The 13,315-nt window shown below is 39.4% G+C and overlaps 1 long non-coding RNA gene across 1 annotated transcript in view; it reads left to right on the top strand.

Annotated features, from left to right (window-relative positions):
- LOC111752295 (uncharacterized) overlaps nt 1-12,579 on the top strand; it is a 28,804-nt gene extending 16,225 nt beyond the window's left edge. The window contains exons 2-3 of the long non-coding RNA XR_002787250.2: nt 1,638-1,698; nt 6,770-12,579. This is a non-coding gene — a long non-coding RNA (uncharacterized LOC111752295). The remainder of the gene's footprint in view (nt 1-1,637; nt 1,699-6,769) is intronic.
- Nucleotides 12,580-13,315: the final 736 nt, after the last annotated feature.

Genomic DNA, 13,315 nt, shown 5'->3' with positions numbered 1-13,315 from the left:
GGTAAAAACAGTTTTCCTTTACATTTACGAGCTTTTGTGATTTTATATAAAAAGAATTATAGACAGAAAAATGATGTAAACAAGATTTGTCCCTTCTGAAACGGAGTATATTCCTCTAAGAAAAATCTGTGTTGCATAATCTCTCAAACATACATAGTTTTTAATTCTTAACAGTCAACTTGTTTTAGTCTTTAAAATCTTCCTTTTATTTCTAAAACAATGAGGCCAGATTAATTCTTTCTGGCTTCGCATGGAGCAAAATTAGCTTTAAACACCCCACATTGAAATCATGTATAATTATGTCATCACGTGAAGGGATTACATTTCTAAAGGAAAGAAAATGGCAAGAAACAATATATTTCAGGGCTGTTTTCTCAGTTTAGAACCAAGGCTGATGGTACTTTTTACCTCGGGACTTAATCACCACTTCATCACATGGAATTGATATTTTTGTGTTAGCTTAGTCATTCTTTGATATAATCATTTAAGTCTCTAAAACATATAAACAAAATATATTTGTCATTTTAAACAATCCAGCTTATAAAACAGTCATGTTACGATACATTTTAAATGGATTACCACTGAATAAAAGGAGTCCCTGGATGGCGCGAATGGTTGAGGGCTGGACTACTAACAGAAAGGTTGCCGGTTCAAATCCACCCAGAGGTGCCTTGGGAGCAAGTCCTGATGACCTGTTTCCGAAAGATCACAGCCTTGAAAACCATATGGAGTGCAGTTCTACTCTACACACATGGGGCACCACAATTCGGAATCGACAACCACCACCACCACTGAACGAAACTTAGAAAATACTATGAGGAAGAAACTTCACATTTTCACATATTTTAGACTATTAATAAGTATCATTTGGACAATAATTCCATTTATACCTAGTTTCAGCATTCATTACTGTCTTAGTCATCTAGTGCTGCTGTAACAGAAATACCACAAGGGAATGGCTTTAACAAACATAAATTTATTCTCTCGCAGTCTAACAGGCTAGAAGTCTGAATCCAGGGCACCAGCTCCAGGGGAAGGCTTTCTCTCTCTGTCGGTTCTGCAGGAGGGCCTTTGTCATCAATCCTCCCTGGTCTAGGAGCTTCTCGATGCAAGGACTCCAGGTCCAAAGGACCCTCTCCTCCTGATACTTCTTTCTTAGTGGTCCCTCTCTTCTCTGCTCGATTCTCTCTTTTATATCTCAGATTGACTCAAGGTACAACCTAATCCTGTAGATTGAGTCCTACCTCATTAACATAACTGCCTCTAATCCTGCCTCATTAACATCCTAGAGGTAGGATTTACGGCACATAGGATAATCACCTCAGATGACAATATGGTGGACAATCACACAATACTGGGAATCATGGCCTAGCCAAGTTGACACATTTCTGCAGGATACAGTTCAATCCATAACAATTATTTAGTGTTTATCTTTTTATATATCATTATACACGTGTCTCTGTGTGTGTGTGTATGATGTGAATACCCAAGCTGTTAATATCTAAGCCATTATTGGCGAACATCTAGTTTAAACTCAGGCTCCTTTTGTTATTCCAGGCCCTCTATAATCTGAACATAATCATTTACTCATAGTTATTTCCCCATGATGAACATTTGGTAAAACTTTTAATTTACAGATGTCCAAATATGCCTAGTATCTTCCTTCCTCTGAACTTCAACCTAGGATTCCCTGTTCAGGTAAGTTCATTCTGAAAGATTGGTCTTTGATCTGTTGGGGGGTGGGGGCAGGGACGGGGTGGTAAGTACATATAAAAATAAATTTGAAATCATTACGCAGATTCAAGTATGCTTTATTCATTCTTTTAAACATGTTAGATACACTCAGGAGAATATGACTCACTGAATTTTGAAGTCTGCTTTATTAGATTTACAAGTGTTTCTTACATGCTTAGAAACATTTAGGTGTGCAGATTTAGAAGTCCTGTTAGTTGTTTGAAGGTCTTGAGAAAATGAGATAAATCTGGGACACTAGTTTGAAATGTCTAAAGAGATTTAATTAATCTGGTTTGTAAATGCTATTAAATGTCTAGGGGAATTTACCCTGTCAAATTTATTAATTAGGCATTTATGAAAGTGAAAATGATTTTTTTTCATCTTAACACAAAATTACTAGATTCATAAGTGAAATAAAAAAGATTAGTGATTTGAGCTCTAAGAAAGAGTGGGAACCTGAAATATACAACTTAATAACCTGAATTCCAATCAAAGCACACATAATTGTTAAGCATTCATTTCCTTGGACCCCTTAGACATTAAAAAATTTCCATAGACCATTTGTAAGTTGAAGACTGCCGTGCAGTGTAACGCAGTGGTTGGTCATGCACATGACTTCGCAAGACACAGAGGTCTGAAATTGAATCTCAGCTCTTCTGATTAACAGCTATGTGACTGGGACAAGTTATCTAACTTCTCTCAGCCTCAGAGTTTTTAATATTAACACAGAGTTGGTAATAGTGCCTACATTCTTTTGAGATTTTGGTGACTGACTTGTTTTATGTCTTGGTAAATAACGATATGTAAATGGCAGTGATTTATTGTTAACACAGGCAAAGCTAGCTAATAGTTGTTGCTGCCAGTTGCCTTCGAGTTGGCTCTGACTCTTGGTGACCTTATGCATAACAAAGTAAAATGTTGCTCACTTCAACTCACTCATTTTGGATCTGCCATCAAGAAAGACTACCTGCTAAAAAAGGACACCATGTTTGGTGAAGTAGAGGGACAAGGAAAACGAGAGAAACCCTCAACGACGTGGACTAACAGAGTGCTGCAGCAATGGACTCAAATGTACAAAAGATCATGACCCTAATAACAGTACGTGGTAGGAAATATTAAGTGCCCAGTGAGAGCTGATTTAGCAAGAGAAGACTTTACGGAGGTTAGTGGGTAAGATTTATGTGGCATAGAGAAAAAAAAAAAAAAAGAAATCCTCACAATTGGACCAATAAGCAACATCATGATAAGCGGAGAAAGACTGAAGTTGTCAAGGATTTTGTTTTGCTTGGATCCACAATCAATGCCCTGGAAGCAGCAGTCAAGAGATCAAAAGACACATTGCATTGGGCAAATCCTCTGTAAAAGACCTCTTTAAAGCATTGAAAAGCAAGGACATCATTTTGAAGACTAAGGTGCCCCTGGCCTAAGCCATGATACTTTCAATTGCCTCATATGCATGCAAAAGCTGGGCAATGAATAAGGAAGACCGAAGAAGAATTGGTGCCTTTGAATTATGGTGTTGGCAAAGAATATTGAATATACCATGGACAGCCAGAAGAACGAACAATTCTGTCTTAGAAGTACAGCCAGACTGTTCCTTAGAAGTAAGGATGACAAGACTTCTTCTCACATACTTTGGACATGTTATGAGGAGGGACCAGTCCCTGGAGAAGGACATCATGCTTGGTTAAGCAGAGGGTCGGTGAAAAAGAGAAAGACCCTCAACAGGATGAATTGACACAGTGGCTGCAACAACGGGTTTAAGCATAGCAAGGATTGTGAGCATGGCGCAGGACCGGGCCATTCTGCTCTGTGTCGACTTGACGGCACCTAACGGCAATCCCCCCCCCGCCCCGCCCCACACACATATTCATGCTGTCAGGTTTTTGTTTTTTTTCCTTTATTCACTTATTTTCACACTTTCTTAAGGTTGAAAAACCAATTTGTTAAAAACGAGTGGGGCCGGGGCATAGATGGAGTTACCTTTTTGGCAGGCCTGCAGCTACTTTAGTTGATGTCTCAGGGCCATCATAATCCAGTTATCCTTTAGAAATTAGTGATTGGGACAGGAGAGTCTCGTGCAATCTTCCAGGATTATTTGACCCGAGCAGGATTTACTGAGTTGGATCTCTTCTTTTAGAAATAAGAATCATTCTTTTAACTATAACGTGCTTCATAGATTTTACTACCTTGTATGAGTTGAGGAGATTCTATACCACCAACCTATATCACAATATTTTTAATTAATCTTTTGCAAGATTTTGACCTAAAGGGATTTGCAGCTTGATGTTTTGTTATATATACTTAGAAATTATGTCCGCCTTTTCTTTAGCATCTCTCTTAGTCTTTGTGTGGTACCTACGGTCGCTATGAATCAGAACCAACTCCATGGCACCTAACCACAACAACTAGACTTTGGCGTGGTTGAGCAGAATTAATGTTCAAATAATCACAACATGGCCAGTGAGGGTCCCTTTAACATGACCCCTGTATTGCTTTATGGCAGAAAAATATCCTGGAACTTTGATTTTTACTGCGTGAAGTCTTGGAATAAGCTTCTCACTAAGGATCGAGGATTCTTTTTAGTGAAGAATAGCATCAGAGGCCAGCATCTGGACACTAAGAGTGAGTTCCAAGTAAGGGCGGATGCTCGTCTAGACACCAAGGCTAGTCTATGTTAGTAACAGAGTTAGAGATGGTAAATATTTTACAATCTGTGAGTTCACATCAGTTTTTCCAAACTTGTGGTTAAGAGCTCGGCTGCTAACCAAAAGATCGGCAGTTCAAATGCACCAGGCTCTCCTTGGAAACCCTGTGAGGCAGTTCTACCCTGTCCTATAGGGTTGCTATGAGTCAGAGTCAACTCAACGGCAGTGGGTTTGGTTTGGGGTTTTTTCCAAACTTGAGATGTTCTTTTATTCAAATCATGTTTTATACTAAAACACATTTATTTTTCCTCTTTTTAGCTAGAAGCTTCTCCATACACTCTTTTTACTGACTTTAATATACCATGCTACCGAAATGTCACATGTAATTACATGTTTAATTTAAAATACTGTCTAGCCCCTCTTCTACTTTGAAGTATAGCAACCTAGATCTTGCTGGATCACGGGTCTGTCATTGCTGCAACCACCTCTCTGTCTCTCTCTTTCTGTCTCTCATAACTCTTAGGTGTCTTAAGCATCATTTTATAAGCACTTTAATGACAGGATAATTAAAACAAAGGGTTTGTAAGTCCGTTGTATTAGCTTATAATCTATTTTTCCAAAGAAACGATTTTATAAATGATAGATTCTCAGACACTGCACGAAAGTCTATTTAACCCGTGATACTGCTCAACTGTAGCCCTGAAACCATGAGCCTGATTCTCAAGCCAAGGAGTTACAGGAGGGAAGAGATGGAAGTCCCCCCCCGCCACCCCGCCACCCCAGGAATAACAATGGCCTTGAACACATTTTTGAAAATCCAGTAATGCCTTAGGAACTATTCAGTCATTCAATCATTAATTTATTTAACAACTATTTGTTGAGTGTCTCTTGTAAAGAAACACTACAAATTCCTGGGGACACAAATTGCTGAGTCATACTCTTTACCCTCAAGAATCCTAATCGGTCACAGAGGCAGAGTTCTGGCCAGACACCATCCTTAAGGAGGTGAGAAGGATGAGCCCAGTGCACTTCCCCCGCCCCAGCTTTCAATCATGATTTTAGCAGGGTTAGAGATGAGGTGGGCGTAAGGGGTATCCCCTCTACATTTTGGAAGTAATAAGTCAACCCTTCTCCCCACTCCACTTCCGTGTATACCATTTACCACCAACATTCCTCAGAGTTTTAGGTAGTAACTTCCTGCTGACAGTTGCTGTCGAGATGATTGACTCACGGCCACCCCATGTGCAGAGCAGAACTGCCCCACAGCGTTCTCAAGGCTGTGACCTTTTGGAAGCAGATCACCAGGCCTGACTTCCAAGGCACCTCTGGGTGGGTTTGAACCGCCAACCTTTTGGTTAGTAGCCCAATGCTTAACCATTTGCGCCACGCAGGGTCTCCCAGGTAGTAACTAGAACCTTGAAAAATGAAACCAAATTTCTGTAATACGATTAACTCTTAACTATGCAAAAACTAAATTATCTGAACTGCATAAATATTTGAATGGATAAAGCCTGGTTTTACATTAGCGTTCTTTTTAAACACAATTTTATTACATTAAGACAAAGTGGCATTTCTTTCCTAACTAATCTATATTTCATAATAATCACAATAAAGATGCAAAAAAAAAAAAAAACCCAATTTCATAGCATGCAAAACAAAGAGGTTAACAAACACCAAATGATCTGCCCAACTAAAATTTTTTAAATTATATTTTTATGCTATAGAAGGTTTTAAAAAATAATTTGGGAATGTTTTGTTTTTATTTTTTCTGCTATATATTATTCATGAGATCAATAATATTTAAAAATAAATTATCTAACACGCTCAAGATTTTCATGTTCACTTTTTCCTGACTAAAGCAAAAATATTTAATTGTACTTTAAAAAATTAATCAGCTTGTTTTACATTTCAGGGTTCCTCTACATCCCTTGGGAATTGTGAGATTCAACAATTGTTTTGTTTTTGTAAGGTTTGATTATTAGCAATCTGCAGATAGTCCGTTCACTTCAGTTGTAGATCAGGGATGCCTGACGCTTTGTGGTTTGACTTTTATCTTCAGACTTGATAGTGCAATTTGGCTTGAAGTATGGACGTTTTCCCTATTGTTATTTCTGAAATATAACATTTTTCTTTAAACTTGGTAATAATGTTTATTACTATTTTTATGTGTATTAAATTAAAGTTTATCTTAGACTCAACTGCTCTCTGGTTAATTTAGGTCTATGTTATGAGACTGAGTCATTCGGCAATAGTTTTTCCAGTCAACTCGTATTCGGTTACGAATCAGAATTATATGACGCCTTAGGTTAATGTGTGCTGTGAAAACATATTCCATAACCAATTCCGTAAGACTCGTTATGGAGTAAGTCTTCTGTTTTCTTTTCTAGGCAATTCAGAATCCTCTCAGACGTCTTTTTTTATTTCTGCCATGAAACTAAAATAATGTGTCACTGTGGGCTTTGCTTCAAAGGAAGATCAGTGATTCATGAGCAGAGGAGTGGACGTTAGTGCATCCTAATTGTCTTCGGCTGCTGTAGTAATGTTACAATACTATAGTATATAATCACGACCTTCATATATGTTTGGAATCTATGTGAATATTTAAGCTATATCAATACATGTTTGGCAGCACAATTTTTCCATAGTCCTTGGACTAAACCATTGGCTCCCCAACTTTAGCCTGCATGAGGATCACCTGGATGGCTTGCTGAAACACCCACCCCCAGTCTCTAAGGCAGTAGGTCAGCTGAGGTGTTGTCATCAGGTGCCATGGAGTCCATTTGGACTCATAGAGACCTCATGTGACAGGGTAGAGCTGCCCTGTATGGTTTTTCCAGGCTGTAATTTTTACAGGGCCAGACTGCCAGGTCTTTCTCCCAGTGGATTCAAACAGCTAACCTTTCAGTTAGCAGCTCAGAGCTTAATCCTTGTGCCACCAAACTAAAACCATTACCATCAAGTTGATTCTGACTCATAGTGACCCTGTAGGAAACAGAGTAGAACTGCCCCATAAGGTTTCCAAGGAGCAGCTGGTGTATTTGAACTGCTGACCTTTTGGTTAGCAGCCTGAGCTCTGAATCACTGCACCACCAGGACTCACTTGGGCCACCAGGGCTCTGCAGTTCCAGCAAGTTCCCAGCTGAAGCTCGTGCTGTATTCTCTCTAGCCCACTCTGAGGACCTCTGCACTAAAGCTTTCACCTGAAAAGGTTAAATGTAATTCACGTACCAGGAGTACAAGCGGAGGAACCGAATTTGCTGACATTCTGCTGGGAGTTGAAATCTCAGATGGATCTGTTAAAAAAAAAAAATCGTAGATGGCCACAAAGTGGGCTGTTTTGGAGAGGGGAGGAGGGATGGCACCTGTGCATATTTAAAATCTTTGGCTTATTATCTATGTAATAAGCATACAGAAATCATAAACTGATGCCCAAGTTAAAATATCCCTTAACACATAAAATGCTGTCCTTTACTAAAAAAACACCAGAATTTGTTAATATCTTTAGCATTATACAAGCATAATTCTTCTCGTATATTCCTTACGGAATATTATTTTGGCCGAATGTTGTGTTGTGTGTAGAAGGGATGGTATTAACTGGGAAATATGCCGATGTAAAATATTAAAATCATGTGCATAAAATTATGGAAATTGGATGGCAACCAAAATCCAAAATTATATATTTCGGGGAGTCAGTATTTCCTTTAAAACGCAGTGATGATTTACACAAATCTAGTAGCTGGTTTGTTTTCTCATTAACATGTGTGTTTTTATTTGAGAAACACACTTGTCACTGTTGCTAAACTCTGATGAATCTTGAGAAATGTTTTCATTCCCTTCCATTCCGTCTTGGTTGACTGGGTGCCCGTAAGTGTGTGGGAACGGTGGATGCTGATTTCCAATTGATGAACTCCGCTTACTGGCTCAGTGACCTAGTCCCTAACTGGCCTCGTTCTTTCGAATCCTTCCCTATGTACTTGTCTGTAGTTGTGCTGCACCTTCTGATGTGTGAGGAAGTAATGTTCTTTTTCTCTCCTTGTTCTTCTGAAGGGAAAGTAGGAGACAGTAAATATGTTGGTGGGGTAGCCAAACATTAACCAAAGCAAGTGTGTTAAATCCTATCAGCTTCAACTGCCTTTTTGTTTTTTTCATTTTCTAGTTAGCTTTATAAAATTATCTTCCCTGTTGCTTACTCCAGATCAGACACAACATTGTATAAAGATCTCACCAAGAACAATAATGAGAAAAGACCACAAAGTATGGAAGTAGGAGAATAAATCATGTTTGCATTGATTTGTCAGTGTAATCCATGTTCCCTTCATATTTCAGCTTAAAGTTAATGTGATAACCTCATAATGAGAAAAATTTCTGGAAAAAGCAATTGACAGAGCCTATCAATTAGCAAGAAATCTAACCCGATATCAGTGGTCTGGGAGAAATCCCATGCCTGCGTTTACATCAGATAAAGTGATGACCTCAGAAATAGGATGGGCATAAAATGGCATATAAGAAGTAAGGAGAGATAGGAGGAAACATTTCTTGGAAGAAGTTTTGTTGGATCTTGCAATGGTGAGGCTGTGGAAAACGTGCTCTGGGATTATCTAAATTCAGCCAAGGTTAGTCTAGTGCTTGGTTGCCCTACTGGCGACATGCCAAGCTTCCCAACTTGTGGGTTTGGGCACGCTGCAGTGTCTCAAGTGGTTACAAGTATACCTCATAGTGATTCCTTCAGCCTAGGGTGGCTGGTGGGGCCTGGGGCAGCTGAGCTCAGCAGCCATCTCCTTTATTGTTGAGCGGACTCTGCCATTTATCTCAAAACCAAACCAGAAACCGGTTGCTGTCAAGTCAATTCTGACTCATAGTGACCCTGTAGGACAGAGTAGAGCTGCCCTCTAGGGTTTCCAAGGAGTGGCTGCTGGATTCAAACTGCTGACTTTTTGGATACCAGCTGAGCTCTCAACCACTGTGCCACCAGGGCTCCCATTTATCCACACCCCTCCCCAAAACCAAACCCACTGCTGTTGAGTCGATTCCGACTCATGGCGAGTCTATAAAGGACAGAGTAAAACTGCCCCATAGAGTTTCCAAGGAGCTCCTGGTGGATTTGAACTGCTGACCTCTTGGTTAGCAGCTGCAGCACTTAACTACTATGCCACCAGGGTTTCTCATTTATCCCAAGGTGCCTAAAATACTACCATTTTCCAGAGAATACAACAGAGAGTCCTGGACAGAGCAGGAAAAAAATATATAGAACAAAATTCAAATTCATGTAAAAAGACCAGATTTAATGGTCTGACAGAGTCTGGAAGAGCCCCCAAAACTATGGTCCCCCTATGCTCTGCTAACCCAGAACTGAAACCATTCCTGAAGCCCGCTTTCCAGACAAATATTAGACAGGACTATAAAACAAAAAATTAATACATGTGAGGAGCATGCTTCTTAATTCAATCAAATACACGAGACCAAATGGGCAGCTCCTGTCCAAAAGCAGGACAAGAAGGCAGGAAGGGACAGGAACTAGACAAACGGACATGGGGAACCCAGGGTGGAAAGGGGTAGCATGCTGTCACATTTTGGGGATTGCAACCACTGTCACAAAACAATCTGTGTATAAATTTTTGAATGAGAAATTAACTTCAGCTGTAAACTTTCACCTAAAGCACAATAAAAAAAAAAAAAAAAAAACTACCATTTTCTAGGTCTGGTGTGAAAAAAAGTGGACAAAATAACCCCATGCGCCTTCTCTTCTTGAAGTCAAGCCAGTGTACTTCTGCCCTCCACAAGGCCAGTTTCTACTTGCTTGGCTCTGTGTCTGGAATGCCCACCTCTTCCCAAACCACTATGCAGAGCGTTTCTTAAATAAGACACAAAAGTAGTGTTCATAACGGAGGAGAGTGTTAACTGAAGGATGTTGTAGCTTAAAACGTTTGTTCAATGAAAGAATCTATGAACAAAGTGAGACTGTTACACCTCAGGCTGGGAAAAATCTATGAGAAAAATGACCTTCCAGTAAATGAAATTGCTCAATTTCAATTATTTTCTTCTAGAATTCTCTGGAGGAGGAAAACCCTGCTGCCTGGTACAATTCCACTGGTCCGTGGAGTTTTGCTTAGCTTGAGATTGGTTTTAGTGTAACCCTTAAACCTCAAATTGTGGGGTTTTGTCATATAAAAAGTCCAAGAACGCTGAAAGGAATTCCTAGTCCCTGCCTGGTACCCTAGGGCAATGATTTCAGAACACGACTTGGCTTAAAGCCGACTCATCCTATCCTTGGTGCTATGTGTTTGTCCATCTTTCCTCACAATCAACCCAGCACACCCTGTTCTTTGCATGCCACCACCATGTTTTCTGTTTATTTAACCACACCTTTTAACAAGGGCAGGGACCTATCATTAATGTGGGGAGAGTAAGCAGGCACAGGCACAACCTTTCAGGACAGCGATTTTCCAGTAGGTTCTGTTCTCTGCCTACCTACAGTCACCATGTCCTCCCACGGATCTCTGTTCTCCACTTGCCTTTGCCTCTTTTCTCCTATTCCTTAAATAGCTGAGCCTTGCTCCTCATTCCAGGCCTTTGTACTTGCTGTTGCTGCTGTCTGGCTACCTCATGTTTGTACTTTTAGTTCTCAGTTCAAATACTACCTCCTAGGTGAAGCTGTCTTGCCCCTCCAGCCTTACTCAATCCACCACCCTCCACTGAGTTGCCTGGGAGCACGTTCTCCTGTTTTGCATCCTTCAGAGCCCTTACCACTATCTCAAATGATTCTCTTTTCAAATAAATTTTATCATCGTATTAAAATACTAATGGCATAATAACCAAAACCAAACCCAAACCCATTGCCGTCAAGTCGATCCCATGGTGTATAGTGACCCAATATAGCAGAGTAGAACTGCCCCCGTGGGGTTTCGAAGGAGCAGCTGGTGGATTCAAACTGCTTACCTTTTGGTTAGCAGCTGAGCTCTTAACCACAATACCACCAGGGCTCCAATGGCATAATGTTGTTAGGTGCTGTTAAGTCGGTTCCAAATCACAGCTACCCTATGTTTTTGCCACCCTCATGATCGTTGGTACACTGGAGCGCATTGTTGCAGCCACTATGTCAATCCATGTCATAGATGGTTTTCCTCTTTTTCGATGACCCTCTTCTTTACCAGGCATGATGTACTTCTTCAGAGACTGATCCCTCCTGATAACATGTCCAAAGTATGCCAGATGTAGTCTCACCATGCTTCCTTCTAAGGCGCACTCTGACTGCACTTATTCCAAGACAGACTTGTTCATTCTTTTGGCAGCCCACGGTGTATTCAATATTCTTTGCCAATACCATAATTCAAAGGCATCAAGCAGATGAAAAGCAAGATACAAAACTTCACATAAAATATTCAAGGAAATTTATTAATGGTTATCAATTTATGTAGTTACAGAAGGGTAGAGAAAAGGTTGAAAGAAAATGTATCAAAGTGACCATTTTATCTTTGTGGTGGTATTCGGGGTGATTTTTATCTTTATTTTTATATGCTTCCTGTATTTCCCATTTATTTTGTAATAAACTATCATTATTATTAACAGAAAAAAGTAAGTTATTTTTTAAAGGTTATTGTGTTTTTGCCTTATTTGTTTCTAAAATGATCTTTTTCATACATGTATATATATAGAATGGTATTTAGCAAGCTTATAATAAGAGGTTACATCATTGATCAAAAAAAAAAAGAAAATTGCAAAACATAAATGGAAACAAAGATCTGATTCAGATAATTTTTTTTTAAAATAAGAGTCTTAAAAGGCACAATTATAATGCCGTATTTAATGTTCTGTAAGCAATTTTGAGTATATTATGGGGAATAAAAATTATAATTACATGAATCATTAAAACATTCAGAAGATAAATCTTGCCAGTTATTTTGCTCTCTCTGTTGTTAAATATATCTAGCTTACTGAAGTACAGCTGTCTATAGTTTCATAAGCAAAGAAGTATTTTTTGAATACAAATTAACTGAGCATAATAATCACATTCTATAATGGCTGAGAGAATGAATAATAAATTTAGAAAAATTACTAGAAAAACCCACAACCTAAAAGGATAATAAAAATCTGTATGTAGGATCATCAAGGTAAGGAAGAGTCAGGATTCCTAAAAAATAGTGATTTCAAAATTATGATTCCTCAACCAGGTGAAAGTTTAAACATTCTCGTACCTAAATAATGCATGATATGTTTTCTGTCATAAGGGTGGTCCTTTGATTTTCAACACAGTTGTTCCTGAATAACAAGTCTTTCAATTTGGGGTCAACAAGGAGAATGGTGATTACTTTTTCGTCCTTCAGAATGACGTATTGGCATTTCTAGTTGAAGTTAAACTGAGTTCCAGGTCTCTTAGACCTGTGCTTTCTGGCTCTTGGCCTGTAATAAATCTAAGAGTGGCAGTGTGTATGAATGTATGAGTCTCAAAGCCTCTCCTTGTATCCTGAACTTTAAGGCTGAGGTGGACTTGCCATTGCGGTGGTTGTCCCACCTGGCCTCCGTTGTGTTGAATGCAGTGATGGGCAAAGAGGAGACATTCAAGAATTTAGAGCCACTTTAGAGAGGCCGTTCCTAGACTCATAGCAACCCTATGAGTTGGAATCGACTTGATGGCAATGGGTTTTAGAGAGGCCAGGACCATCTCAGGACAGACACAGAGTGAGAGAGCTAGAGGAAAAAGAGAGAAAGAGAATTCTCTAAACTGACAAGAGAAGAGGAAGAGAGACAGAGATGTGCTGGTGCTGGTTGATCTCAGGGAGAGTTGAGAGAAAATGTGAGGCAGCTATTGGGCCTCATAAGAAGTAAAGGAAAAGAATATGGTGAATGGAGACTTCAAGAGAGTTGGTTGTATGAGATGAATGAAAGTCTGAGGTACTTTCCAAGAGAACTCAACATTAAATTGCATTTGTCTGATT

The sequence above is a fragment of the Loxodonta africana genome, chromosome 23, assembly GCF_030014295.1.
Source record: "Loxodonta africana isolate mLoxAfr1 chromosome 23, mLoxAfr1.hap2, whole genome shotgun sequence".
NCBI classification, from domain to species: Eukaryota; Metazoa; Chordata; class Mammalia; order Proboscidea; family Elephantidae; genus Loxodonta; species Loxodonta africana.
Note: the sequence above shows the minus strand (reverse complement) of the source record. Positions and strands in the feature narration are given on the sequence as shown.